Source organism: Podarcis cretensis, assembly GCF_951804945.1.
Source record: "Podarcis cretensis genome assembly, chromosome: 10".
Taxonomy (NCBI): Eukaryota; Metazoa; Chordata; class Lepidosauria; order Squamata; family Lacertidae; genus Podarcis; species Podarcis cretensis.
The window spans coordinates 39,342,125-39,370,080 of NC_137179.1; the positions used below are offsets into that span (position 1 = coordinate 39,342,125).

A 27,956-nucleotide genomic window follows, 5' to 3' on the forward strand; every position below is an offset into this window, starting at 1 on the left:
GTAGAATGCAAGCTTAAGCACCTGAAAAGGTTGTCTTGAGGAAGAACTGCAGAACAAAAGATGTGGTCAATAACAGGAGCTCAATGAGCACCAAGGAACAGAAAGACCAAAAATAATTTTGAAACTGGATGGCACATGCTTATTCAGTACACCAGCTACCGATGGCTGGGCAGGGGAGAACTTTGGTCTTTCAAATTTCAGCAGCGCTCAGTGTGAGGCCAAAATCAGCAGCCCTCATCTCTCACCTTCTGTTCCGCCAAATTCATGACATCATAGTTGTGACGCCCCGCAGCATGCCCCTAGGCCATGGGTCAGCAAACTTTTTCAGCGGGGGGCCGATCCACTGCCCCTCAGACCTTGTGGGGGGCTGGACTATATTTTTTTGGGGGAAATGAACAAATTCCTATGCCCCACAAATAACCCAGAGATGCATTTTAAATAAAAGGACACATTCTACTCATGTAAAAACACATTGATTCCTGGACCGTCCGTGGACTAGATTTAGAAGGTGATTGGGCTGGATCTGGCCCCCTGGGCCTTAGTTTGCCTACCCATGCCCTAGGCTCAGTGCCGAGTGCAGTAGAACTGCTCACACTGCCTTCAGTCTGCCTCTCCTCTGTAACTATCTGTTAAGATGAAAAGTTGCCAATATAATCAGCTCTAAACTATCATACAAACTTCCTTAATGTTTGACTGCATTACTTACATTGTATATGCATGGAAAGTTCCTGGGGGGTGGGGGGTGGAGGGATATGGAGATTGCTTATTATGTCTTTTTAGAAACTGAAAAATAAAGTTAAGGAAACAGAGAAAATAACAGGATCTCACACCTGAGAAGCTATTTTAGGCACACTGAGACACAAATCCACTCACCCACATACAAATATAAAGAGGTCAAAATACTTAAGAAGATGGTTTCATGTAGGATATCTAAAAATAAGATGCCTCTGTAAGTTGTTAAGGTTGATATAACTTTAACTAAAGCAGTTTGACAAATGCTGTAGCTGACAGAGAAGTGTTCACTAGCATGAAATTGGATAAAAGGGATAAATATCCCAGAAACTGTGTGTGTGTGTTTGTGTTTGTGATCCTGACTCTTCTATAGTCACAACATTTACCACAGCATCATACCACTTTAAAAAGCCATGGCATCCCCTAAAGAATCCTGGGAACTGTAGTTTGTGGCTCTACTGAAAACTGTGGCTCTGAGAGGGGTTTTCCAAAAACTCTCAGCACCCTTAGGAAACTACAGTTCCCAGGCGCCTTTTGGGAGAGCCATGACTTTTAAAGTGGTATGATACTGCTTTAGATGTATAGTGCAAATGGGTGCAAAGCCATAAGAATGAATAAACAAGCCGGGTCTGTATAAGCTTATCCTTACATCATGACGTACCAAAAAGGAGGTGGGGAGGGGACCACAAAAGTATTTACTGTACTTTTATATGAAGTCTGGAGAGCAAAGGAAGATGTTTTGCATCACATGCTGAGAAGCAAGTCAAAGCATGAAAGGCAATATGGTAACTTTACTTCATTTTTATGGGGTCTATATAAGCTGGAAAAAAATACCCTCCAGATAAAGCCATAGGAGATTGCATTGTATGTTATTTCAAGCAATCTCTGCAGAAATTACTTTGCTGAGCCACAGGTATATGAAATAATATAAAGCTGAGAGCCATGCTGAGCTTTCAGATACAGTAATCTCAGTAGCCCCGATATATTACACATCTACATAATGGCCAATCGAATAAAACCATGGGAAATAATGACAAATGGTATCAACATGCCACAAAGCTGTTGTTTTTGAAAGCCACCTTCTTCAACATCATGAGCATATTTTATCATTTGCATCCCAAATTTTTTTAAAAATCTAATTTTGCATCTGAAACATCAACTCAGTTCAGCAGGTGGGGTGGGAACATCAGTTTATTTCGCCTTTTCAGATATGTCTATTGCCAAACATTTGTGAAGGGAGAAAAACATTATTTAAAGGAGTTTATGTATAATGAGTATTTAAATGTATTATACTCCTGTGTGTGGTGTGTTTTTTTCCATTTATGGGTGCCCCTGATTTTCATGCACAGGGGGGTGGGCAATGAGATTATAGGAAGGAAATAGGTTTCATTCAAACTTTCAGCACTCTATTTCCACTGTATATTTATTATTTTTCCTGCATGTGCTGCACAGTTCACAATTCATGGTGCACTTGTTATTTTAAATGGTTCCCCACTTAAAGAAGCATTAGCAGATTAATCTACCGCTTAGAATAGTTAAAGTTGGCAACCTTACTTGTAATTTTATAAGTATTTTATCATCTACAATGCTAAGCAGAATGCTTTTCAGGGGAGAAAAAGGAAAGATTTGTAAAATGGGGTAGGGCAGAAATCTTGCCGTATTAAGAAAATAATATCTTTGTAGCACTGTATTTTCCTTCTCACTGCTGAATATCTGTGCTCTTTTTCCGATTGCTTCCTACCTTAGAGCCAATGGGAAGAAACTTCAAAACGTTCCACCCTATTCTACCCTGTTCTGCAGAAGTACCCTTAGTAGTGAAGCATGGCCATTTATTTTCACTAGTGATGGACAAAGGGCTGTAATAAATGGAGATGTAGGACTCCCTAGCCAGCAGCTGATTACCCAGCTGTTCTTGGGAAAGTGAAAAAGAAATAGTCTTGGAAGAAATGGGATCATTTTTTCCTCCTTGTTTTCACGCTTCCTTTCTGCATTCCTACAATAAAATTAAATGATGCATAAGTGTTTATATATAGCAAAGCTACTGCAGGCAGAACCTCATCCTTTGCTGCTACAACATGGTGCCCTTGATCTGTTATTGGACTACAACTCCCATCAGCCTTTGACAGCATGACCAATAGTTAGGGATGACCAAGGCACTGTAGCCCCAAAACATATGGAGGTCTGCGCTTACCGAAAAAGGTTGGAGAACGCTGCTCTACATATCATAATCAACTCATGCCACACGTGGTAAATGGCTCCAGAATGCCATTAGGGCTTGGATTTCTTGTCTACTTTGATCCATCCATCCCTGCCTCCTGATGGCATCAAGACTCTTCTCTGCCTTTCCCTCACCGTTGCCTGTGAGCAGCAGAAGCAATAGTGTAAAAACAAAGGTCTTCTCTATCAAATATAAAAAGAGCCTTGTAGCATCTTTCCCAGAGGGGTAGCTATGTTTAAGTAAATATAAGCATAACATATGCCACAATAAATTTGTTAGTCCCTTTGTTGCTTATGTAGTCGCTTAAGTCTGTCAACTGAGTAGCACTCTGTGCAGACAGAGAGACATCGTTGCACTTTCTCATTAGTGTTAATATGATTTCTTAGGATTTTTCTGCAACCTGGCAGTGAACAATGGGATCAAATTCATAAGTTGGTGATAACTATGCTGACCATTAGGCAGAGTGAGGCCATCACTTGAGGTGAAGGGCTATTGGGAGGAAGGAAGTTGTGGTGGTGAAGTTTTAGAGGACAGAGTCGTGTGTGCTGTATGGTCTGCCCTGCACTCCCTAAGCAAGCCATTGGTGGAGTGGAGGACAATACTCTGGTGCTATTGCCACTTTTGGTTCTGACCTGAGGAATAGACAAATCTATATATATATCCTTTTTTCTTTTGGAGCTGCTAGCAAAAGCTGAATTGGAACAACAAGGGTGTTGCCTGTCACTTTGGGAATTATGTTACTTTGGGGATTTGAAGAACCTGTCCATATGCTCATTTGCTTGCAGTCTTTTCTACCTGCATATTTGTTTAAAAAACAACAACCAGCACATGGATTTTAGCATGTAAGCCTTAGGCATTGCTTTAAAACTCTTCTGAAACTTCCCACTCTTTGAGGAAGCAGACAATGCAAAGCACCATATATTTGTTATGTTATTTGTTGTAAGAGTTTTTACAGTACAGTACTCTTCAATCATTTTCCCAGGGCGGTTTATTTAGCTCCAAGGAAGCATCACTATCAGGATGAAAGCACAAAAATGTATATAGCAGTTTATTGATTAGGTGATATGTGCGCGGGGATAACTCAGGGTACAGGATCCCAAATGTATACTCAGTTAGATACAGTAAATCATGGTGTTTTCTTCTCCTTCCAGCTTAGGGAGAGATGACTAGGCATGGGCACAGGTCCAAATTCCAGCTGGTCCTGGTTCCACAAGGGACTGGGGTAATGCCCACTCAGTCCTGGTTCCATGCACATATTATAGGAAGAATTTTGAAAACAAAACAATGAACTTAAAAAAAAAATGCACACAGTTTGGAGGTTGTCCAAGACCTTCCCTTCTATCTTATTTTACTACATTTGAAAGGTAATTATGACAGCACACAAAGCTCCTGACTTCACACATGTGAAAAATAATCCTCTCTTCTCCTCCTGCCACTTCATCCCAAGAGCTCCACGGAGTCAGCCATGGTTTTTCTTTTCTTTTCTTAACAACTCTCTCCGGAACTTACAACCATGCTTTCAGGTTGTGATTCTTCCAAGGATATTTGCTATATTTTCATCCCTGTCCCCCATGAGCACAGCAATAGGAGACCCATATATTAGCTAACTGCTCATAGGCAGCTGTGATTGCTTTTTTAAAGACAAGCAAGAGAAGTCCGGGAAGCAGCTCTCAGACCTTTTCACATAGCCACTAAGGGATTCAGCAATGTATGGGTTCCCAAGAAGATGATGCAGATCAGGTGATTCCACATGAGGATTTTCTTTTACCAGATTCCTCCCCTATCACTGCAAATGACAGTGATGAGCTTCCAGTAGGACTTGAAGATTTACCTACAGGGAAGTAGGCAATTATTATACATGGAATATCAGTTTAAGACAGGAAAGTTCACATAGCCTACAGGAGACTTCCCATTTGATCCAAAGTAGTTCAGTTAAAGTCGGTAACACTGATATAACACCATTAGATATGAATTGTGATGTATCCTTTTACAGCTCAGGAAATAAATGCTGTTCAGCAAAGGTCAATAGAGTATTAGGGATACCCCAACCAGAAACAAGAGAAGGTTCATTTAACACTTCCAGCCAATGTTAGTGATTGGTTGACAGTTATTTAGCTAGCGAGAACATTAGCAGTTTCTTGTCAAGTATTATATTAAAGTACTCTACTATGAAGCAGTTTAATAACTGTGAACATACAAAATACGTGAGTATGTATTGTACATATGCCTTTTTGTTAAACAGTGTTTTGCTAGGCTTATGATTTTGTGAAGTGCAGTTGACTCTCTTTTTATTACTGAACACCACAGAGTGGAAATCCATTACAAGGCCTTGTATAAATGGTGTCATCATTAGTACGGTAGCATTTATCACATTTTCTGCCATTACTCAGCTGTTTATTATTTTAAAGCAGCCATTGTTACCATTTTAATAGACAGTAAGTCATTAAGACTATTATTTGTGACTGATAATATCGTTCTTAAGCTATCTTTAGTATCTCATTAAATGTTTACAAGAGTTTCTGGAACTCTTATTTTGCAAAACTAACATCACAGCATTTTACCTGAAAACCATTCCAATAAAGATAAAATGAAGAGTTGCCTTGAAAAGCAAAGCTTCAAGATTGTTGCAATTTAGAATAAATCTATATATGGAAGACTGTTTTTGTTACCTCATAACAGTTAATTAACTTTATAGGGGAGCCTTAAAATGTGCAATTATGTCTACAGTTTGTGTTCATTTGCAGCTCTGACTCATTTCAAAACACAGTTTTGGTACTTCTGCTAATGTATATTTAGATACAACTGCATTGCATTCATGAGGGTTTTCTTTTCCATATATACAAAACTGTCAAATAAATGTTCTGAATACAGACTGCCACAGCCTAGATAAGATTCCTGATAATGTCTGGGTGCTATTTAATCTCAGAAAACATTCTCTCGCCTGCCTTGTGTGTGTGTGTGTGTTTGTGTGTGTATTATCAGAGCTAATGTACAGAAGTGTGCACTATAAGGACGGACCTATCAGCCAATTTTCATTCCATGTCTGTAATCCATTAGATTTTCTTTAAAAACTGAGAAATTTGTTATGATTATTCAATGTACTTTCCACTAAAATAACACTGTGTGCATTTTGTTTGCATTTTGTTTTACTGTAAATTATGTTAGGAAGTCCCCCTCCCCACATCATGTTCAAAAACTCACATAGTCCTTTGCCTTCATCTAATGTCCAGGCTATGAAACCCCATCATTTAATAGAGTGTGGGATACTGGTAGAAGTGCAACTTTTCTTTTATAACTGAAATTTTGCTTCCATTTATCTTCATGACAGACAGAAATTAGCAGGTGTAGCTTTCCCTGTTATTCCATCTTTCCGCAGGGAGGAATCATAGCGTTGAAAGAATCTGTGTCGCCTGCCCAGCACCAAATTAGTCAATTGTCTTTTGACCCAGGCTACAGCAGTGAGTTGCAGAGACAAAAGCACTGATGAGAGTGTCTGCAATAGGAACAGAAGCAAGCTTCAGTTTCACCAACCTGGTCAAGAACTGGGGGGGGGGGGGGAATCACTATCTGATAACTAGGTATGCTGCCAAACTGTAAGGTTAAAAAAAAAGGCAAAGGACCCCTGGGTGGTTAAGTACAGTCAAAGGAGACTATGGGGTTGTGGTGCTCAACTCGCTTTCAGGCCAAGGGAGCCGGCGTTTGTCCACAGACAGCTTTCCGGGTCATGTGGCCAGCATGACTAAACCGCTTCTGGCACAATGGAACACACTGATGGAAGCCAGAGCACACGGAAATCCTGTTTACCTTCCCGCTGCAGCGGCACCTATTTATCTACTTGCACTGGTGTGCTTTTGAACTGCTAGGCTGGCAGGAGCTGAGACAGAGCAACGGGAGTTTATTCCGTTGCGGGGATTTGAATGGCCAACCTTCCGATTGGCAAGCCCAGGAGGCTCATTGGTTTAGACCACAGCGCCACCCGGGTCCTTTACCTGCCAAACTGTACTTGGGCCAGCTGCAACAGTAGCCTTTTTAGAGTAGAACTGAATCTATTCTGAAGCCTCCACTATGGTAAGAAATCCTAAGGCTATTAGGAATGTGCAAATAGACTTAATTGTGCTCTACATATCAGTTGTTGGTAACGTTTGACTTCATTTTTCTGGAGTTTTGATAGCATAGAGGGAAGAAGTTTCCCCTTGGGTCAAACACTGCTTCCTCCTTCCCAGCTGCTTCCTGATTGGCCTGGAGGTGAGCAGACAAATTGGTTGCCTGTTGCCAACGCTGCTGGGTGGGCAATGTGCCCTTGACCCCCCTACTCCATTGCAGACATGAATAAGAGCTCCTGGCACTAGAGGGACTCAGAGCTTGGATAAGGTAGAGATAAACATCCATATAAATAAGCTGAAGAAGGGATGATTTAGCTGTGCCTCCTTCAAGCCACAATACACAGATTCCTCTCAAAAATGGTTCCTCCTGCCACATCAGATATATTGGTATCATCAGAAATTTTGAGACACTGCCAATGAACTGGAAGTAGAGAACATTTTAAAATGCATAAAATAGAAATTGGGTGCCAGCCTAAATGGGATCAGGCTGTATGTTTGTCATTTTCTTTTTCAGCGTCGGTTGCTTTGAAAGATGTCCATTACCTGCAACTTTTTGCATCATGGTCCATTTGTTCCACATTAACAAGATTGTGATAAACTTCCTAACAAATAAAGCACATTTCCCGTATCTTCCAGGAGACATATTAGGGAAAGCTCATATGTGTACTCCTGGAAGACAAATGTTTCTTTCTCCCATTTTGCTGGAATGTGAAGCAAGAACATGTATAGGTATGGAAACTGAATTATACAGTTCCTGGATGTGCTACTTGCCACTCAAACATAATATTACTGTAAGATGCAGCATAATAGCATGCTTTCTGAAATAATTTACAATAACTAGTGTGCAAAGATGAGTCTTTCGAGCTCAAAATTTTCAGCTCTTCTCTTTAGGTCCATAAACATTTTTTCAAACCACTGTCTCCTGCACTGATCCACCACCTCAGTAAACCATAATTAATCCTTGCTCTGGACCACTTTGCTCCTCTCTGCTAGCACATGGGAGTAACAAACCACACTCCCTGGCTTAGAGTTATACCTATATCAGGGGCTGTGGTTTGTTTCACTCAAACAACAAACTTTGTCTACAGACTGTGGTTTGTTTGGAGCAAAACAAACCATGATTCTTGGTTTGGACATAATACCAAATCAGCCATTGCCATTTGTTTCTCCCACAAACTAGGGAGGAGCAAAATGGCCTAGATTGGTGTGTTCCTAGCAAACTACTAACTATGTAAATGAGGACTTTGTGACTCTCACATGAGGGTTACGTGATCAAGAACCCATATTCTCATAAACTGAATGACCTTTATTAATTGGCCCACAGAAGATGAAAACAAGCATGCTAACACTTGTTCCAAGTACTTTTCTCTACAGTTTTGTCATAAGAATGTAAGAAGAGCCTGCCAGATTAGAGCAAAATCCCAACTAGTCCAGTATTGTATTCTCGGAGTGGCCAATTAGTGACCTAGGGGAAATTGGTAACATTACTCCCCTCATTTGTGATTTAAAGCGACTGGTATTCAGAGGTATGCAACTTCAACAGTGGAGGCAGAACATGGATAGCCATTGTGGCTATTAGCCCTCAATAGCCTTATTCTCCATAAATTTGTCTATTCCTCTATGTCATCCAAGTTGTTGGCCATCTCTCACACTTATTGGACAAAATTCCATAACCTAAATCTGCACTATTCCTATGGTCTGCAGATGAAGATCAAAATGGCAGCCCTGGATCTAATCTAAGCTTTTCACGAGGTAATTCTGAATACCCTGCCCTCTGGAGCTTCTCAGGCTCACCACATAACATTGATTTGAGGCATGAGGGTGAGTCCTGAATTATGTGTGAGAGCCCTAGAATATATGTGTGTTCACAGCTGGACCTTGGTAATATGCTACCCTGTGTGAGGCCAATATTTGATGCCCTCACAGCGCTGGCTTAAGCCCAGGCTTTGGGAAGAAGGCGTGAGGCCTCTGACAGGGTCCTAGAGTCCCTCTGCCTCCGTCCTAAAGCTGGGCAAGTAATTACTGGACTTTGGGAAGCAGGTGAGAGGGCTCAAGAACTCTGCCAGGGCTGCACGTCTCCTTCCCAAAGTTGATCAAGCACTTACCAAGCTTTGAGAAGGCAACCTCCTTGGCTGTGCACCCAGTGCAACTGCACCACTCACACTGCCCTAAATCTGCTGTGTGTTTGTGTGTTTGTGTGTGTGTGTGTGTGTGTGTGTGTGAGAGAGAGAGAGAGAGAGAGAGAGAGAGAGAGATTGAGAATGGGTCTTCAAACTCTACAGGTTTTAACTGCTGTGCCCTCCAAAATATCTGTTCTGCATTATTCGTGATATTCTCTCTTTCAGTACGACTTCCCCTTGTTGATGAAATTTTTGTGAGCAACCAATTCTCAGGCATTAGGGAGAAACCAAAGGTAGACAAAACTGTTGGGAGAAGAAGAATCAGTAAAACAAAAACTGCTTAAAATGAAACTGTGTTCCATTGCCATTTACCTCTTTCATTACCTTCTTCTTAACTTGGTTTATGTCTAGGGAAACCAAATCCATGTGATCATGCATACCATTCCATCAGCCGGCATCTGATGAAAATAGGTTTGCTTTTGACCTCCTGGGCAAACTAAAAATATTAAGTCTCAAAGGTGCTACAACAGTCTCAATATGGCTCTTGACACCTTGTTATTTAAAGATGTGAAAGCATAGATTAAATGTTATTGTACTCTGATGAGAGGAACACAGGTATACAGAGTAAAACTGGGAAATTATTTTCATGCCACAATCCCCATTTCAAATAAGCAGAAGGAATGAAATCTATACTTGTACTTCCCTTCCCTTAATGCTTTATGTTGTGGATTCTTTTATTCCATCTTTATACAAGTTGACCCGCTCGGGTCACAGCAATTGAATTCAAAGGGCTATAGGGAAAAATGCCTTGATGTGCTGCATATATAGCTTTTTTACACTTCTATCCTGATTAACAAGGTACAGCGATCCACTTGGATAAATTTCTATCTACTTAGCAGTAGTCTTGTCAGGGTTGACTAGGTGTGAAGAATGAGATTTTTTTTAAAAAAAAAAACCAACAACTAAATATCTTTGCAGAAAACCTGAAACGTTCTAAGCAGTCATTAGAGCCTTAAAATGTTGAAAGCACTGTTCTTTCTGCACTAAACAGCAGCTGCATGACCCCAAAGGATTAGACCATGCTGGCCAAATAATACCAAACATGCTGTAGTTCTGAAATTATCACCCTTTGGCCTAATCCAGCATGTTCTTGCTACATTCTTACAACAAAACTGCAAAGAAAATAACTCGGGGCCACTTCTAAACCAAAAGGAAGTGCTGCTGTTTTGATCTTCTATGAGCCAATTAACAAGGCCCATTCACTCTGTGAGAATATGCACTCTTGGCTCCATCCATATTGGAATTTGGGTGCTTGATCAAGAGTACGTGTGTGCTGTTAAGAAGGAAATAAGTAATCTATGCCTTCTAGAATTTGATGGGAAGACAAACTATTTAATTGGAGCAATTTTGAATATACAGTGGTACCTCGGGTTAAGAACATAATTCGTTCTGGAGGTCCGTTCTTACCCTGATACTGTTCTTAACCCGAGGTACCACTTTAGCTAATGGGGCCTCCTGCTGCCACCACACGATATCTGTTCTCATCCTGAAGCAAAGTTCTTAACCTGAGGTACTATTTCTGGGTTAGCGGAGTCTGTAACCTGAAGCGCCTGTAACCCGAGGTACCATTGTATTTCCCCTGCAATCTCTTCAGTGGTACTGGGCACAGTTTCCAGTAGACTGATGGCTTGGAAATGAAAAATACCCAGCAACGGGCTAATAGCCACCAATAGCTTTAAAAAGGTAAAGGTAAAGGTACCCCTGCCCGTACGGGCCAGTCTTGACAGACTCTGGGGTTGTGCGCCCATCTCACTTAAGAGGCCAGGGGCCAGCGCTGTCCGGAGACACTTCCGGGTCACGTGGCCAGCGTGACATCGCTGCTCTGGCCAGAGCCAGAGCCGCACACGGAAACGCCGTTTACCTTCCCGCTGGTAAGCGGTCCCTATTTATCTACTTGCACCCGGAGGTGCTTTCGAACTGCTAGGTTGGCAGGCGCTGGGACCGAGCAGCGGGAGCGCACCCCGCCGCAGGGATTCGAACCGCCGACCTTTCGATCGGCAAGCCCTAGGCACTGAGGCTTTAACCCACAGCGCCACCTGCATCCCGTATGGATGCTAATTTAGCCATAATTACTATAATTTAAATAGAAAAACAACAGTGGGGAATACTGTAACCAGATGGCCTGTCTGCCTGCTTGGTCAGCTGTCCAGGTGGTAAGCACTGATGGGCAACTTCAAGACTCCAGCTGCTCTCCCATTTTGTGCTCCTTTATGTTTAAACTGGACTTGGTACAGCCTATGAAAAAAGAGGATTCTTTTAAACAGGGTAGGCTTTATGCTTGAATCCCATTTAATTCCTGGATCCAGCAAGGATTCAGCCAGGCCAGGCCAGCTTCTTGGTGTGTTAATGGCCCCTAAGTATAGGTCATAGAGGAAGTGGCTTTGTGCCAGAGAACAATGGGTGGCTCCCCTCCCTCACCTGGCCAGTAGTGAGAAAGCAGACAGAGAGACAGAGGGAGAGACATGCTTGTTTTCTGCTGGAATCCAAGTCTGGCTATGAGAGAAGCAATACCTTCTGGGCTGTTAATGCTGTGAGTCCCCTCCATCAAAGGCTCAGGTTATACATATAGGTAAATAAACTATTTGTCATAAAGACATCACGGTCTCTGCTGTCCCTCACTCCAAGGAATTCAAACTCTGGGTAAACTCCTGGGACCCCCGGAGTTTTGCACCACTCAGAGATTGGGGTTGCATGCAAAATATATTGTTGGTCCTACTGTATGATATTCAGGAAATGACTGTCCATCATAATACACACGTAGTTTAAAACAAGGTACAAATGTTCTCTCTCAGGTTGATGGCCCGCAAGATGTGTTTTATGAATGGTCAGGTGATCAAGCATGCTGACATCAGGTTCAGCGTGGCATCCCTGTTCAGAGATGATGGCGTTGACTTATCTGATGGTGGTCATCAGACATCATAGGTGGTATCAGGAATTGGTTGCAGCTGTGAGGGTTTTTGGTAGTGAGCCTCTTCGCCTCAGGTGGCGGTCAGGCATTGGAATATGTGTTGTGCATTGGTGGGCAGGGTTTGGCCATCGCCTACCCCACCCCTTGTAGGGTATTCCATTAAAGGAATCCGGCGGTCATGGATCCTGTCCGATGCCCTGCTGGTGGCTAGGGCCATGGCACGACCCCCGGTGACATCAGGGGAAGCTTCCAGTTGTATTTGCATCAACAAGCTCCTCCCACTGGCTGTTAACCCTCAAATGACTCCCCGCTGAGCCGGGTGGAGTCATGTATAGATTGTTTGATCCAATGCCTAAGCCAATACCACTCACATGCTTTAACCAATAAAAGTTGTGGCCTTTTTCAGCCCATTAACCTAAAATTCTTGTGTCCTTTTCTCTTATTTACCACCACAAGGGTTCGGTTCCTTGACTCACAAAATAACTGGGTCCTGGAATAGTTAGAAAAATACTTCAAAAGACAGGAGAACAAAGTGTCAATGGATTTAAACTGATACATGTAACCAAGAAATCCATAAAGTAACAATAATGATGTTATCAATATTTCTTTTTAAAAGAAGGAAAAAAAATGAAAATAGCATGATTATAGTCTCATGAGGATGTATTCCTTGCCCATTTGGGGAATAAATTGCTTTTCCCCAAAAGGGAAAGTGAGAAAGAGAGAGAGAGAGAGAATCAAATATATTCTCGTTAGCTTCCCTGGTATAATAAGCCTGTACAGTAGTAAAGTGTACCATTTAAGTACAAATCTGTTGCTGGCAGGATGACAAAAGCAATTTAGAAGCTGTCTTTGTAATTATCTCAGCCGATGCAAGCAGAAATATTTCATCCCAAAGAACTCCCGCCCCACAACAAAAAAGAGTTTAGCAGCCATGCAGTAAATACAGTATGTTAGGTTAAGAGAGTTGTATTGATAATCTCTCTTATCAGTAGTAATGCAACTGGGGAGTTACTAATTTGGGGCTCTTAATTTGGCCATTTTGCTGCTGTTTCAGTTGATTTAATTCAGGGAACTGGTGATACTCACAGTCGAAGCCTTTTTCCTATGTGAAAACATAAGAGCCATGCCGGATTAGGCCAAAGGCCCATCTAGACAGCATCCTATTATTGCAATACCAACCATTTGCTTACGGGACATCAGCAAGAATTACCTAAACACAACCGCACTCTCCTCACCTGAGACTCCCACAGTTAGTTTTCAGGGGCTCTGGGCAATGGAGGGAGAGCACATCCATCGTGACCAGTACCCTCTGATAGCCTTTCCCTCCACAAATTTCTCTTATCCACTTTTCAAATCATCCAAGTTGGTTATTGACCACTATCACCATCACTGCTATAGTTTGAGGTTTCTATGCATTATGCAAAGAATAGAAACCAATGTGGAATGCTGGTGCTTCAAAAACACTGCCGAAATAAAACTGGAAGCAACATCATAGTTGTCCTTGCTCTAGCAAGAAAGTATTTATCCATCTTTATGAGTGCTGCTCTGTTTAAATTACAGCTATGCTTTTCCGGGTACTTGGCAAACTGCTGGAATGCATGCTTTGTTCAGTTAAGGTCAGTACTGCAGGGTTAAGCTCCTTATACCTTTTCGTGCAAAATGGAATCAATGAAGCAGAAATTGACTATAGAACATACTGCGGGCTTCTTCTGTCTATTTATTTATTTATTTTAAAAAACCTTAACAGGATTTCAGCTTGAGTTTGTAACAGTTCAATATTCATATGGGTGTAAGGGGCAGTATACCAAGACTGCAATCTATGCACGCTGACCTGGGAGTAAGTCCCATTGGAGTCAATGGGTTTTTACTTCTGAGTAGGCATGCCTAGGACTGCATGGCAAGTGGCTGAATCATTGGAAGCCATTCCTAATTCTCAATTCATGGTTTTAACTTTTAAAGTCTATATGTATTATGTTTTTAATAAAAAAAAATTACCTAAGCGACTTTTAATCTGAACTGTGGATAGTATTAAACATGGCACAGCCATTGTGTTAAACATAACAGTGAAAATGGAAGGGAGGATGTGATTCTATGGTGCAGATCCTGCACTGGGGGGAGGTGATTGGGCTAAATAATAATAATAATAATAATAATAATAATAATAATAATAATAATAATAATATTTATACCTCACCCTCCCCAGCCAGAGCCGGGCTCAGGGCAGCTAACACCATTAAAATTACAATAAAAACATAATGGGGGGGACCAATTTAAAATACAGGTTAAAATACAATTTAGATGGGCTCCAATGTCTCTTGCAAGCACTACGATTCTAATTAAACAAGCTATGGCCTTTTAAATTGTGGGAGGATATTGTCTGGTTTGCTATTATGTCATGTAATTCTGTGTTTTTAATACTGTAAGCTGCCCTGTGATCCTTGGATGAAGGGGTCTATATAAATTCAGTAAACCCAAATAATTAATAAATAAATATTAACTGTGGCTTTATCTCTTGGACTTTTTTATGAATGGCATGTTATGTGTGTAACCCACCCAGGCAGCACCAACTGGTGAAGAGTGGGTAGTATGTGCTATTAATTAACAAAAATAAAATAATGAAGTGAAGTGAAACTGATGCAATTCCTCAGAGTTAGTTCTTGATTCACTTGATTCTCTTCTCTCCCTATTACAGTGTGAAATAAAGTATCAGGTTGTTGTTGTTTTTGTTGTTTTGCCAGTGCAGGGACACTTGCAGGCAGGAAAAAACAAAATATCAATCGGAGCAGGTTCATTTTGATGCATTATATTGAGTAAAGAAATTCTGGAGATCCCACTACACCAAAAGGGGCTTTTCTACTCACAAAAAGAGGCAGGTTTAATGCCAAGTTCTACATTTCAGGAGCAAGAGAGTTTAAATAGACAAGCATGCAACATTAACACATGTCATATTTCATTTTGCGGTTCACACTGTGATGTAAGGAGTCTGGGAAAAACAAGAATGCGCATTGCCAGCGCACAAACTCAACCTTCCCTCAAGCAAGCTTAAATTATGCAGGAGCCTTTTTTGGATAAATTTGCTGGACATTATTTATTAAACTAAACTATTTGTATGTAGCTCTCTAGTTATCCACAAAGTGTTCTAGTGCACATCTGTGGGGTTCTTCTGAGACTGCATTTAACTTCTCCTAATAATGAATGGAGGCTGGGGAGGAAGGGGAGATGAGTCCCTTTCGGAAACAGGCAGAAGTTCTCCTCCAGAACTTTTTGTCAGTCACTTTCACCCTGACTCTAAGCAGCTTTATTCAGAAGTAAGTCCCATGCCAAGTATGGGTAAAGCAATAGATCGTGCATAGGCTGTACTGTATTTCAAACATGCAAAAGTTCAGGAGTTCCACTACATGCACATACCTCTCCATTCTCCATTTTAGCAATAGTATCATAGTTTGAGGGCACATTCCAGCCAGGCAAAAGCACCTCAGGAGGTGTGGAGCAGGGTCAGTGAATGCTGTAACCTGGCAATGATCTGCCAAGAGTCCTGAGGGCCAAATAAAGAGGTCTTGGTACTGCATTGAGCCCATGGATCTGAGGTTCCTCACCCCTGTCCTATAGAAGAGGAGGCACAGGCAGGGAGGACAGAATTGTGGATGGTGTTTCCTCTACCAACTGATCTGGAATAAAATAGATCCTTCAAAACCAACTCTGTGCATGATCACGGGCACTAATTGCCTTGTGTATATATGTGTGTGCACTATTTGCTGTTCCACCTCAAACATCAAAATATATTGGCCCATCTTTGCCTACGGCCATTCCAGTGACAATTTGCACCATGCCAAGAGTTGAAATTTTTGTTTTTGTTTTTAGCCTGGATAGATAATTTCTATCTTAAGTTAACCGCGGGGAAATCATAAGTAAAGTCTGTAGTTTGTAGCTGGTCTAATCGATGGCTTGTCAAATCCCTACAGTGTGATGAAAGGGAAATACTGGAGATCCTTAAGAAAGCTTTATAGTGTTAGAGTATGCTTACAGAACTCTCTGGGGCTCTGCATTTGATGTGGAAGAGATACTGGGTTATTTAGTCCATCCGTTTACTTTGGGAGCTTTGTGCCCTCTCCATGTGGTTGCATAGGAACAAGACTCCTTCGCATTTTACAGCTCCTTTAACCAACTGAACTGTTTGTTTAGCACCTCATCAGTGGTTTATCTGACAGCCCAGGTGCTTCCTTTGATCAACTGTTTCCCCTTAAGAACTTTATCATTCCTTTTATGACTGCTGCCGCTGTCTTATCCCCGTACCCTTCACGTCCCTTAAGTAACTTTTGCCCAAACACCTGCTTGTTAACTTCTGAAAACAGCATTCACTGGCTCTGTTCTCATGTACAGGGCCCAAATTGCTTCATTTCAGCCTTCTACAGATTTAATACTTCACTGGAACTATCAATGGCCCCCATCTCATCTCTTGGATTTATTTCATCCTGTCTGTAGGTCTTAAATTGCTTGTTTAATCTTTACTTCTGTAATTTTACACACACACACACACACACACACACACACACAGCGCCACCCTCTGCCCCCAAGTCTTTGTTTTTATTTTATTTTACTGCATTCATATCCCACCTTTTTCTTCAAGGAACACAAGGTGGTGAGCAGCATGGTTCCGCTGGTCTTCATTTAAGCCCGACAACAACCATCTGAGTCCATGGTCACCCTGTTTTCTTTAAGGCTGAGTGGTCTCCCAGGTCCTAGTCCAACACTCTAACCACTGCACCACAATGGCTCTCAAGGCACTAGGTAATTTACCACACCACCCTATGCATATCTGCTCTGATCTAAGTTTCCAGCTAAGTGGACATAGGACTGCAATACTAGGATAAACACAGATGAAGAGAATTCCCGAAGCACCCCAATTACATTGTAATAAATCATTACTGTACCCTGAAGTATATGACAGCAATAGACATTTGTTTTTTTTTGTTTTTTTAAAGATATTTATTAAGATTTTACAAAAAAGATGCATAGATAATAGAAAATAAAGCAGACATACAACAACAAAAATACATCAAAAGAAAAAAAAAAGAAAACTGACCATAGAAGCATAAGAAAGATTTAAAAAAAACCCCCAATTTTTAACTTCATAATTCTATAACCCTCTTTCTTCACTTCCTCACATCTCCTTTTTTGTGTTCCCTTTTACACAATCGAGTTCAGCATATCCTTACCCTCTTTCAGATCTCATTTATAATTATATGTTTCAGCCTATTATGTCTCCAATTTTTCTTCTCTTTTCAAATCAATTTTCAGCTATTCTTAATAACTTAGCCCCTTGTGCCATTTTATATACATTTGACATAATATTACTCTGGTCTTTCCCCCCCTTTTCTTTTTAATCATTTTTGCATATTCCTTTTAACTATGTCACTAGTGCCATATTATCTTTAAATCCAACATCATTTTAACATTCAAACATTTTACAATGCTTCTGCAAATAATCTTTAAACTTCTTCCAGTCCTCTTCCACCGGTACTCTTCCCCCAGGTCTCGGATTCTGCCAGTAATTTCTGCCAACTCCATATAGTCTATCACTTGCATCTGCCATTCTTCCAGGGTGGGCAAATCTTGCGACTTCCAGTGTTTTGCAATAAGTATTCTTGCTGTTGTTGTTGCGTACATAAAAAATGTTCTGTCGACAGCAATAGACATTTGGCATAAGGCTAATCTGCTCATCTCTCAATGCTAGACTTATCCTGTAATATTTAAAAGTGATGAGTAGTACCCAGGACATCAGAACAATGTGAACTGCCTCTATGCTCTCCCCTACCCCCTGAAATTCATTCTAGTATTCCTAGAGTGGCAGCATCATTTACCTCTTATGTTCATTACAAAGCTTCCTGGTGTCCTGTCCTTAGCCTTATGAACTTAATCTATGATTTCTTTTAAAGTGAATATATCACTCATTCATTACTGGTGCTGTTTTAATTTCCTCTCCAGCTCACACTGCAAATAAAAGACTCCTGGCTGTTTTTAATTTTCTGCTCTGACAGTGGAAGATGTATTTGCATGATTAAAATGCCAGATATCTTTATAATTGTTATCAATTATGTTAATTAATAGAAAATAGCAGTGGATTTATACAGAAGAGAACACTGCTCTAAATCTTTATTAATGCCAAGTTGTCTATAAACTCCTGTCCCTCCCACACATTGCTCCCCCTCCACTTAAGTTTATATATAATTAATATCCACTTCTCTAACGAGTGCAGCGTGTAGTAACAATATGAATCATAGACTCATCAACCTTTCCAGTTTGGGAGTTAAGAAGCAGTTTTCCATGAAAAGTATTGAACTCATTAAGTGGTTGAATTATCCAATTGCCAAGCAGTCTTCTTACGGTCACAGATTCTGTAAATTAGCACGTTGATGAATCAGTCCACAATTCATAATTGGGTAGAATAGAGAACATTAATTGGAGAGTTTCAAAGCCCTATTTGTAGGTCGCGTGGTAAATTAAGATGACCCCTTCCATGCCCAATCTTACTATTGGCATATTTCCCTCGCATTGACAGGTACTGTCATGGAGCCAGCTTGTGATGGAACTATATTACCGAACAATTAGGAATATATTAGGAATTAAGGCAAATGCTAACATATTTAATGGTTAACATTTTCTTCCTGTATTTGAATGTGTTGATGTGCATTTTAAAAATAATCATACACTTAATAATGTATGCTGCCTTGAGATTTGGTGTGGGAAGTGCTATAGAACTGTTTTTCATAAATGCTACTACTAATAATCTGGTTCTTTTCTTGCATTGTAAATAAAATAGCAGGAACAAAGGAGGGAATTATTTAGGGTATAGGATATATGTATACAACCTGTGACCATTTCAGTGCAGCTTCTCATGGCTGGGCATCTAAGATGTCCCTCCCCACCTTCTGCCAAATTTTGCCACCTGGAAGGTAGTGCAATTGTGATGGGCAATGAGGCATGTGGGGATCATAGCTTTTCCTTCTGTTAAATATATGGGGCAGCTTTCATGGCAAGGCTGTCTTCTCCCTCCCTGCCTCTGCAGCCACAAAAATTTAATTTTTGGTTAGTTATGGGGTTTGAAAGGTCCTTTGTCACTTGGTGCTGTAAGAGGTAAAATGGATGGAGAGTAGGTGGAAAGAGACCAAGGGGCCAAGTGTTAGAAGTGACACAAGGGTGCCTGCTTCATGTTCAACCTTCCTTGTTTCAGTGGTAAGTGACTTCTGACTCTAGACAAGGCCACTGGTTTACTGTCATCAAATCATCATCCCATGCTAGTGTAGGAGGACCACTTTAGCAGGTGTATAGAAGACATTGCTAACTGTTGGTGAAGATGTCTGCCTCTTGAAATTGAAGAGATCTTAAATGAAGTCTGATCAATTCTGTTTTGTGCATGCTGTCTTCTTAGAGGTTTCCACAGGTACTGAAGCTCCTAAGGCCAAAATGTCAGAAGGTTTCTTTAGCCTAGGGAGAATATTTTTACAGCCTTGATTTGGACCTTTTCTAGTTGACTGGCTCCTGTCTGGCTGGAGACAGGCCTAACCACTAGGCCTAACAGATACTGGATCTTTCTGTTATCTCTATGTCCACAGTAGAGACTTTTACAACCTCTCCTATCATTGGTTTTCTTGCCCATCCCATCTGTTCTGTACCTTTCAAATGGAATAGCTTGTGTGATGGATGTGTGTGTTCAATCTCAAGCATGTGTTTTTCTCTATTTGTGAATCTGTCTGCCTGCTCCTCTCAAATCCGTCTGCAAGAGTGATCAAAGAGACGTGTTGCTGGAAACTTGAAAGAAGTTTCACCTACCTTTCACCTGGAAATCAGCCTCCAACTGCCCTGTCTCACTAGGAATTGCAGAGTGAGAAAACATGGCTTCTTTCTGCTTTAAAGCGCTATGAGTACTTTTGTGGCGGCATCAACCCTACACTATTCCCATCCCTAGCAAATGATGTACAGTACTTCCAACCATGGAAAGGGGTGGAAGATGCTGTAAAGAACTAGAAGCCTAGGAATCAAAATGAAAATGGGAAGAGATGGTGATTACCAGCAGAGCTACTGTTTGTCATTGAATGGCATTCGAGGTCTTGTGGAAGTGAGAGCACCCTCACCAACATTTAGCTTGGCTCATTCTGCAAATGCTCTGCCACCTCTAGGCCACCACACAAAACCCCACCATTCGGTGATCATTTTGTTAATATCTGCTGTGAACTATTTGTCACCTTTGACCTTGCTACAACTAGTTAAAGGAAGTAGAGGAGAACCCACTGCTTTGACAGGAATGATGCTGATGTTGATTTTATTAGATTTCTTACCCACCTTTCATTATCAGGTCCTAGGATGGGTTGCAACAATGTGAAAATACAATCTTAAAACCAATTAAAACAATTTACATTCACACAGTTGGGGTGGGTCCTAAGATATATCAATATCTATATATTGTGGGAGAAAATTGCCTTTGAGGGGTTCAATACAGAGAATCAAACCAGATTCCCAGTTGGTCAGACTTTGATCAGAAATGCATTAGTGATCAGAGCATTCCTAGTGTACTGTATAGGAAAAAAAATGCATACACATTATTTTGGCTGTTTATTCTTAGTCAACCACCACCTTCTGCCTCCCCAGCACCTCACCATTTCTTCATCCAACCACAATCCTTGAAAACACTTATTCAACCCAAGATTTTTGATGTAAGTGCAGGGCCACTCTTGCACCTTATCTGGAGTTGTGTTTTTCCCCCTCTTAACGGTCAGTGTTATCTTCCTGTTAAACTTGGTTCTTATCAGGCTTCACTTTTATGTAGTGACATTGGTCTCACTAATAATCAGTTTTACAGAATTTCTACTTCTATATGTATAGCTATGTATATATGCACCAGGTGTCAATATCCAGGCTACAGAGATATTTCTTTAAGATATGACAAAATCTATATAGTGAATGCGTCATATACCAGAGGAGGATTTAGAAAAGCATGACCAGTTTAGTCACACTGGGTGTGAAACCTTGTGGGTGCTACAGGGGGCACCACAACTATGATGTAGAAAGAAAGGCAAGAGGCGGGGGGGGGCACTGAATTTTGGCGACACACAGGGCACCATTGACATTTGTGACCCCAAGGTCTGCCACTGCTGGGAGGGATTTCCACAGCTACAAGACTGACCCAGAGAATGCACTCCCCTGGACCACCAATGCCAAAATTCCAAGTGTGGTGGAGCTACCAAGGGGGCTTCCTTGCATCTGAGAGGGTCTGTGGTGAAAAAGGCAGCCTATTAGCTATTTTGGGCTTAAGACATTGGAGACTTAAGAAGTTAGGGGGCAAGAGACTAAATGGAGGGGACTGGTACACCTTTTTGCTTCCAACAACATCATCAGAAGTATAACAGGATCTGAAAAGAAGTCTATCTTGGGCTCAGAAATAGCTAACCATCTCCTAACCATTTAGTCTAGCTAGCAGAGCTCAATTCCAAATTGAGATTGGGCAGGTGGGTGTTTCACTCATCACAATAATTTCAGTTGCTTTCTCAACACTCCTTTTTTTTCTTTGATGAACCTCAGTGTGCTTCCTCTTCATTTTTATTTAAACTTCTCCTTCATTTGCACTTCCAGATGCTTTTGAATCCCACTCTCTTATTGTCTTGTGATCTCTCGTTGTTCCTTTTTTATTTTCAAGTATCCTCACATGCAAGTTCAGTTTTATCTAGATATTTAATTTACTATGAAGAAGAGCTGAGGTCAGTTTTAATTGGATGTATTATAACATTGCTAGTTAACTGAAATTTTGCATGAGAATTTGTTGAAAGGGGGATGGGAGTTCATTTTGTCCTCTGAGTTAAATTACTTTATTTTGTGTCTGCTAGACAATAGTGCTATTTAAAAATGATTCTCCACGCAGCCTATGCCCTAGATACACAAGATTAGAAAAAAATATGGGAGCACCTATTCAATCTAAAATCAAATCTTGACTTGTATCCTCCCCTTTCTACAGAATGAATACCTATTCCATGTCTTCCAGTTGACTCCACTTTCCAGTTCTATTGCCTGTAAAAACCTAAATGGCTTGGGCTGAAGATAATTGAAGGATAGTCACTTCCCACATGAATTTGCTTGTGAACTGCAGTCAGCTTCCAAGACCTTGTTTTGTGTTCCACCACAACACAAAAATGAATTCAATGCCATGTCTCAATGTCATGCCCTGCCACCACCTAACCTTTATACAACCTTAAAAGATTATGCAATAATCTTATACAACATTTGGAGAACTCCATATATCTTCTTTCATGGTGACTTAGGTTGTGCTTTCCTTGAAGTTCATGTGTATGTAACAGAACTTGCACACCCTTCTCTTGAAACTGAAGCACGTTCTGTTTTCAGTGTCCCTAAATGCTTAGCTTTGTAGCACACAGAACAATAACATCTTCGTGTTCTTCCAACGCACCTTCACCAGAGTGACCTAAGAGCCAATCCTCAGTGGTGGACTCTCCTTATTTCACTCTGAATCAATCAATACAAAGTGTGAGAAGACTTATCAGTGGCTAAGAATGTCCCCTTTCATGCTGATTTGGCTGGAGATAGAGCTCCTGCCTCAAAAATAGAAGCATGTCTTTGACCTCCTGTGACCCCAGACTACTGCACCTCTGTGATCCAGTTGGTTAGACTGGGCCCTTCTCTGTTGCCCTTTGCTGTTATATTGCTAGGTTTTGTTGATTAAATTTTGCATTTGAATGCTCTGTTTAATTGTGTTGATGTTTTATTGTGGCAAAATGCCTGGGAGGCTCTTTTTATAGTTGAAAGGCAATATTGAAATGTTATATTAAAATAAAATGAAACGATTCTCTATTTTATTTTTCATTGGCCCTTTGATAAGGTTGTCATAGGTTTTTTTGTTTAGTATCATGATGATGAAATTCGTTTTAAAAATGACACTTTTGCTCTGAGACATCTCCATAGGTCGAACTCCAGTTTCTAACAAGGAGTGGATATGTCAGATCTCTTCTGTGATTCTAGAATGACTTTAATTTATTGGCTTTTAAAACAAACAAAAAAATGCAATGAAATAGCACTAGATGTGTGAGTAATTAACTCGTCACTAACTGACTTCCAGATTTTTAAGCAATTATTTCTCAATGGATTTTTTTTTAGTGAATAAAGCTGAAGTACTAACCTAACTCACCTGGGAGTAAGTGCCATTGGATTCAATGGGATTTACTTCTGAGCAGACACACTGAGATTTGTACACTTAGCAATAATCCCTCTTTAAATAGGGCAGTGATATAAAGTGAGCTTCATGGATGATTGGGGATTAGTTCAACTCTGAAATCATCACCCCCCCCCAAGAAAACCAACCTACCACTTCTACAGCCATAGTTAATTCATTCCGCTAAACCTATTGGTGTTTCTCCTGAGCAGTATCCTCTTAAATTTGTCAGTGAAATCTAGTGACAGCCAACAATCTTTTCACTATTGGCTAAAACATGCAAATTTTCATCCAGTGCAGATGAGAAATTGATGATGACAGCTTGACAACATCCCACTTTAGTGTTCCTTCCCTCCTGCTACCCCCATTATGTTGCCAGCCACAGTTCCTTGGCTGCTTTGCCTTGTGTGGGACTCTCTTCATTCACCCTGAATCTTGCTTATGCAAAATTGTTGGCAATTATGGTATGAATGGCCAGTGGTCTGGTGCCCAAGGAAGTATTTAGTTTCACTTTCAGGAAGCTACCATTGATGTGTGATGAATGAAGTGCAGCATGAAAGAAGAAGAAGAAGAAGAGTTTGGATTTGATATCCCGTCTTTCACTCCCTTTAAGGAGTCTCAAAGCGGCTAACAATCTCCTTTCCCCTTCCTCCCCCACAACAAACACTCTTAGGGGTGAGTGGGGCTGAGAGACTTCAAAGAAGTGTGACTGGCCCAAGGTCACCCAGCAGCTGCATGTGGAGGAGCGGAGATGCAAACCTGGTTCCCCAGATTATGAGACTACTGCTCTTAACCACTACACCACCTGGCTCTCAAAGGAGAAAGGAGAAACAGTGGTCCTACTACAATTCCCATGAGCCCTAGCCAGCATGTCCAATGGTCAAAAATGAGAGGAGTTGTAAAGCATCTGGTAGGCCACAGGTTTCTTCTCTTTAAGGTAAGGGAATGATTGGGTAGTCCAGCATACTCCCTTGTCTCTCCGGCAACCAGTTTGTTTGGCTCCCAGTGTCATCGCATCGTTCCCCCCGTAAAGCAGTAAGTGGCCAAAATCCCACCAGCTTTGCTGGTTCTAGACAGGTGAGTGGGTCAGGAATGCTGCATGTGTAATGAATGGGCATAGAGCCTTGGGTTCCGATAGTGTGGGTCTCCACATGATTCTATAGCTACAATTTAGAAGTTTCTTTACACTATCCTCCGCATGCAGGGAACAGAACGATACCCTTTCGGTTTTTCCCATATGATGCCAGTACAGGTGCGCAATGAAAGTATGGAAGATATCATTGCATGACTTGCATATACTTTCTGCTTTGGATGGTATTTTGGCATATGAAAAGGAAACGAGTGCATAACGAGTGTCTGATGAAATGTTGCATTTTGAATTTGATATTACAATTTTGAATCCCGTATTATTTTGCCCCCAGTCAGATTTCTCATAAGTTGATTCCCCCCTTCAGCTTCAGTCTTTGTTATGCTAATTTATTACTTTGTATTATCTGCTTCTCTCCATCCTTCATGAGTAAGGAAGTGCATATTACCAATACTGTATTTATTAGGAGAAAAAATAGATAGCTCAAATTGTAATTCCTACTTTCTTGCACGACTGAGATTTTTATTGAAAGTTAATCAACTCCCTTGAAGCAAATATGAGTCAACCCCATATGATGCTATTCTCAGCTGAGAAAGGTGTTTTCTAGATTGGAGTTCACTCTCACTGATAATCCCTTAACATATTTTTTTTTTTAAAAAAAACCCCACACAACTTAACTCTGCTATCTCTTAAAATTTTAAGATGAGGAAGCAATGCCTTCTGAAACTTTAGCCCAATTCAGACAAGAATTACATGTGTGCTGAGATTATGTTGCTCTTTTAAAAACTGAGCCTTTAAGGACCTGGTTAACTTTGGGCACTATGAGAGAGAGTAAGGCAGAAGCAGGAGAGTAAAATAAATCTGCAAATGTTGGTTTCTCTCAGTTTCTTACTCAGACCTTAGTGTTGTAGTAGTGGATATCCTGATATAAACATAGACCCAGTGTTTGTCAGCTGTGAAAAAGGCAAATTCCATGCCTTTTGATTCCTTCCATAAGCAGAGGAATCAAAAAGTATTCCATGAATACGAGAGAACCAAATGGATTCCACCCTCTGAGTTTATTTTTCATTTAAAAGGCATTCTCTCTAAAGCTAAAAATTCCATGTTTCCCCCACTCCAGGTTTTTCTTCTTATATCTCTCCAGAAACAATCACTTTGTAAGGTACCTGTCTCTGTTTTTTGAGTGTCAGTCATGAACAAAATGCTGCTAATTATTGTTGCTTTTTTCAATCTATGCTGTCACACAAAGAATTAATTTCATCTGAAATCTGCACAGCAAACAGGTCCCCCAGCTTGTTAAATTGCTGTGCCTGTAAATAAGTCTTTTGCTTTACATTGGATGCTTGAATAGCTGCATCTTGCTCTTGGCTTCGAGAAGAATCTGAGGTTGTGCTAACCTTCGAAAATGAAAAATCAATGGTGTGTTGCCATTTTACCTTTTGTGCTAATGATTTTGGAGGGGGGAAACGTATTAATGTGTCACAGGTTTTCTATAATCCCACTAAAATGTCACGTAGGAACACTTTCTGAAAAATGATTAATTGCGAGTCCAACCTGGACGTATTTCACAGTTATGGGAATGCATCCAAACATAGATATTCTACTGTTCACTACAACATTAAATACCCATTTGTATATTTTTTGAAGGATGAAAATAGTAATGAGCAAATTCTCACTGCTCCGGCTCTAACTCAGGGATGGGGAACCTGTGGTCCTCCAGGTGTTCTTGGACTCCAATTCCCACCAGCCCCAGCCATCATGACCAATAGTTGGGGATGATGAGAGCTGTAGTTCAACAACTTCTGGAGGGCCACCATTACCCTATTCCTTCTCAACCTGATTGAATGAAACTGAAGTACTGAACTGAAGGTGTGAAAACTGGTTCAGAGCTTGATCCAGAAACTGAGCCCCTTGCCTGACATGTTGAGGGCAATGGGCTTTTAGAGTTCATTTGAATCCCTGATCGGAATCCTGTGTAGAAATGGATGCTCTCCACCACAAGAATGCACTCCACAGCTTTACTGCAGAACACTCCTAAATACATTGTTATTTTGTAACATTTATCTTATTGTAACACAGTGCAATATCCTACCAACCTAGCAGATCATCCTGCCAACCTAGCAGTTCGAAAGCACGTCAAAGTGCAAGTAGATAAATAGGTACCGCTCCGGCAGGAAGGTAAACGGCGTTTCCGTGTGCTGCTCTGGTTCGCCAGAAGCGGTTTAGTCATGCTGGCCACATGACCCGGAAGCTGTACGCCGGCTCCCTTGGCCAATCAAGTGAGATGAGCGCCGCAACCCCAGAGTCGGTCACGACTGGACCTAATGGTCAGGGGTCCCTTTACCTTTAACACATTGCAAACAAGCAGTGAGATTCAGTCCTTTTTGCAATCCAGGAAACTTTCCTCTGTTCCCAGAGGGAGATCCTAAGCTTGTTTATCATTGCAGAACTTCACTGCTGCTACTACTACTAGCCATCTCCAACAAACAAATACAGGCTTCTCAAGTTTCAGCTTCCTGCTGTGAGAGCTCTGCAGCTTGTGTTTCCTGAGGTGAGTCATCAGGTAGCTTCTCTCACTCTACTGGGGGGAAAAACACCAGCCTTCTCTGACACTTTTGCCAGAGTGGAACCTTTTTGCCTAAAGGGAAACCTCCCATTACTGCACTTTAAATATAATGCATTCAAACACAGCATTTTATCTACATTAAACTTATAACTTCAACTAGGGGATGGTTTCTAGAACTTCTTCTCTGGCATCCAGCCACTTTTCTGGAGGTTTCCTCTTTCTGCCCACACCAAGAAGTTTGATGATAAAGGGCAACAGCTAATATTTTGGAAGAAATACCCATTGAATCCTCCTGTCTAGCTGTATCATCCAGGGCAACTGTGACTAGTTTAACACCTGCATGGAAGCCGGAAGTTCAACAGGAATAGTCCCACCCCCGCCATAGAGATGCTTTGTTGGGAAATGGTGTGCCTGTGGAACTACTGACAGTATCTCTGCAAGGTAAGGACATGGCAAGCTGCTCTCTGACGCAGTGGGACTAGAGGTCCTTACTCATCACCAATGGTAGCTCTGTTCCACAGTGCTGGACTGGGTGAGGTTGCAGCTGTGTAAGAATTACAGCTCATCCAAATGCATCATAAGTATAAGAAGTATAAGAATAGCATTAGACATCTGGGATTGAACAAAGTACAGAGGTGCATGAATTTTGAGTATCCCCTTCACAACCCACAAAATTTCTGATTAGGGCATGCCGCCAGTGTTTGTAAGGTTAAAATTCTTAATCCTGTGGAGTGGCCAGATACATAAAAGAGGAGCCCTCCTACATCTTTAATAGTTGTGTAGAAGTTGCCGTGCAAGCTACACCTGCTGGAATGTCCTCTTATCCTGAACTAATAGAGATACAGGAGCCCTATCAGCTTCTCCCTCTTGCCATCCTATTCCTCAATGTTTACGAATGCACTGTAGCATAGTAATTGTGTGGCATGCTCCAGCTCTGAGGCCAAGTA

General features: G+C 41.1%; 1 protein-coding gene across 1 annotated transcript in view; it reads left to right on the plus strand.

Moving 5' to 3' along the window:
- The window catches only part of MGAT4C (MGAT4 family member C), a 323,932-nt gene that overhangs the window by 11,852 nt on the left and 284,124 nt on the right, over nt 1-27,956 (plus strand). The window lies entirely within an intron of this gene.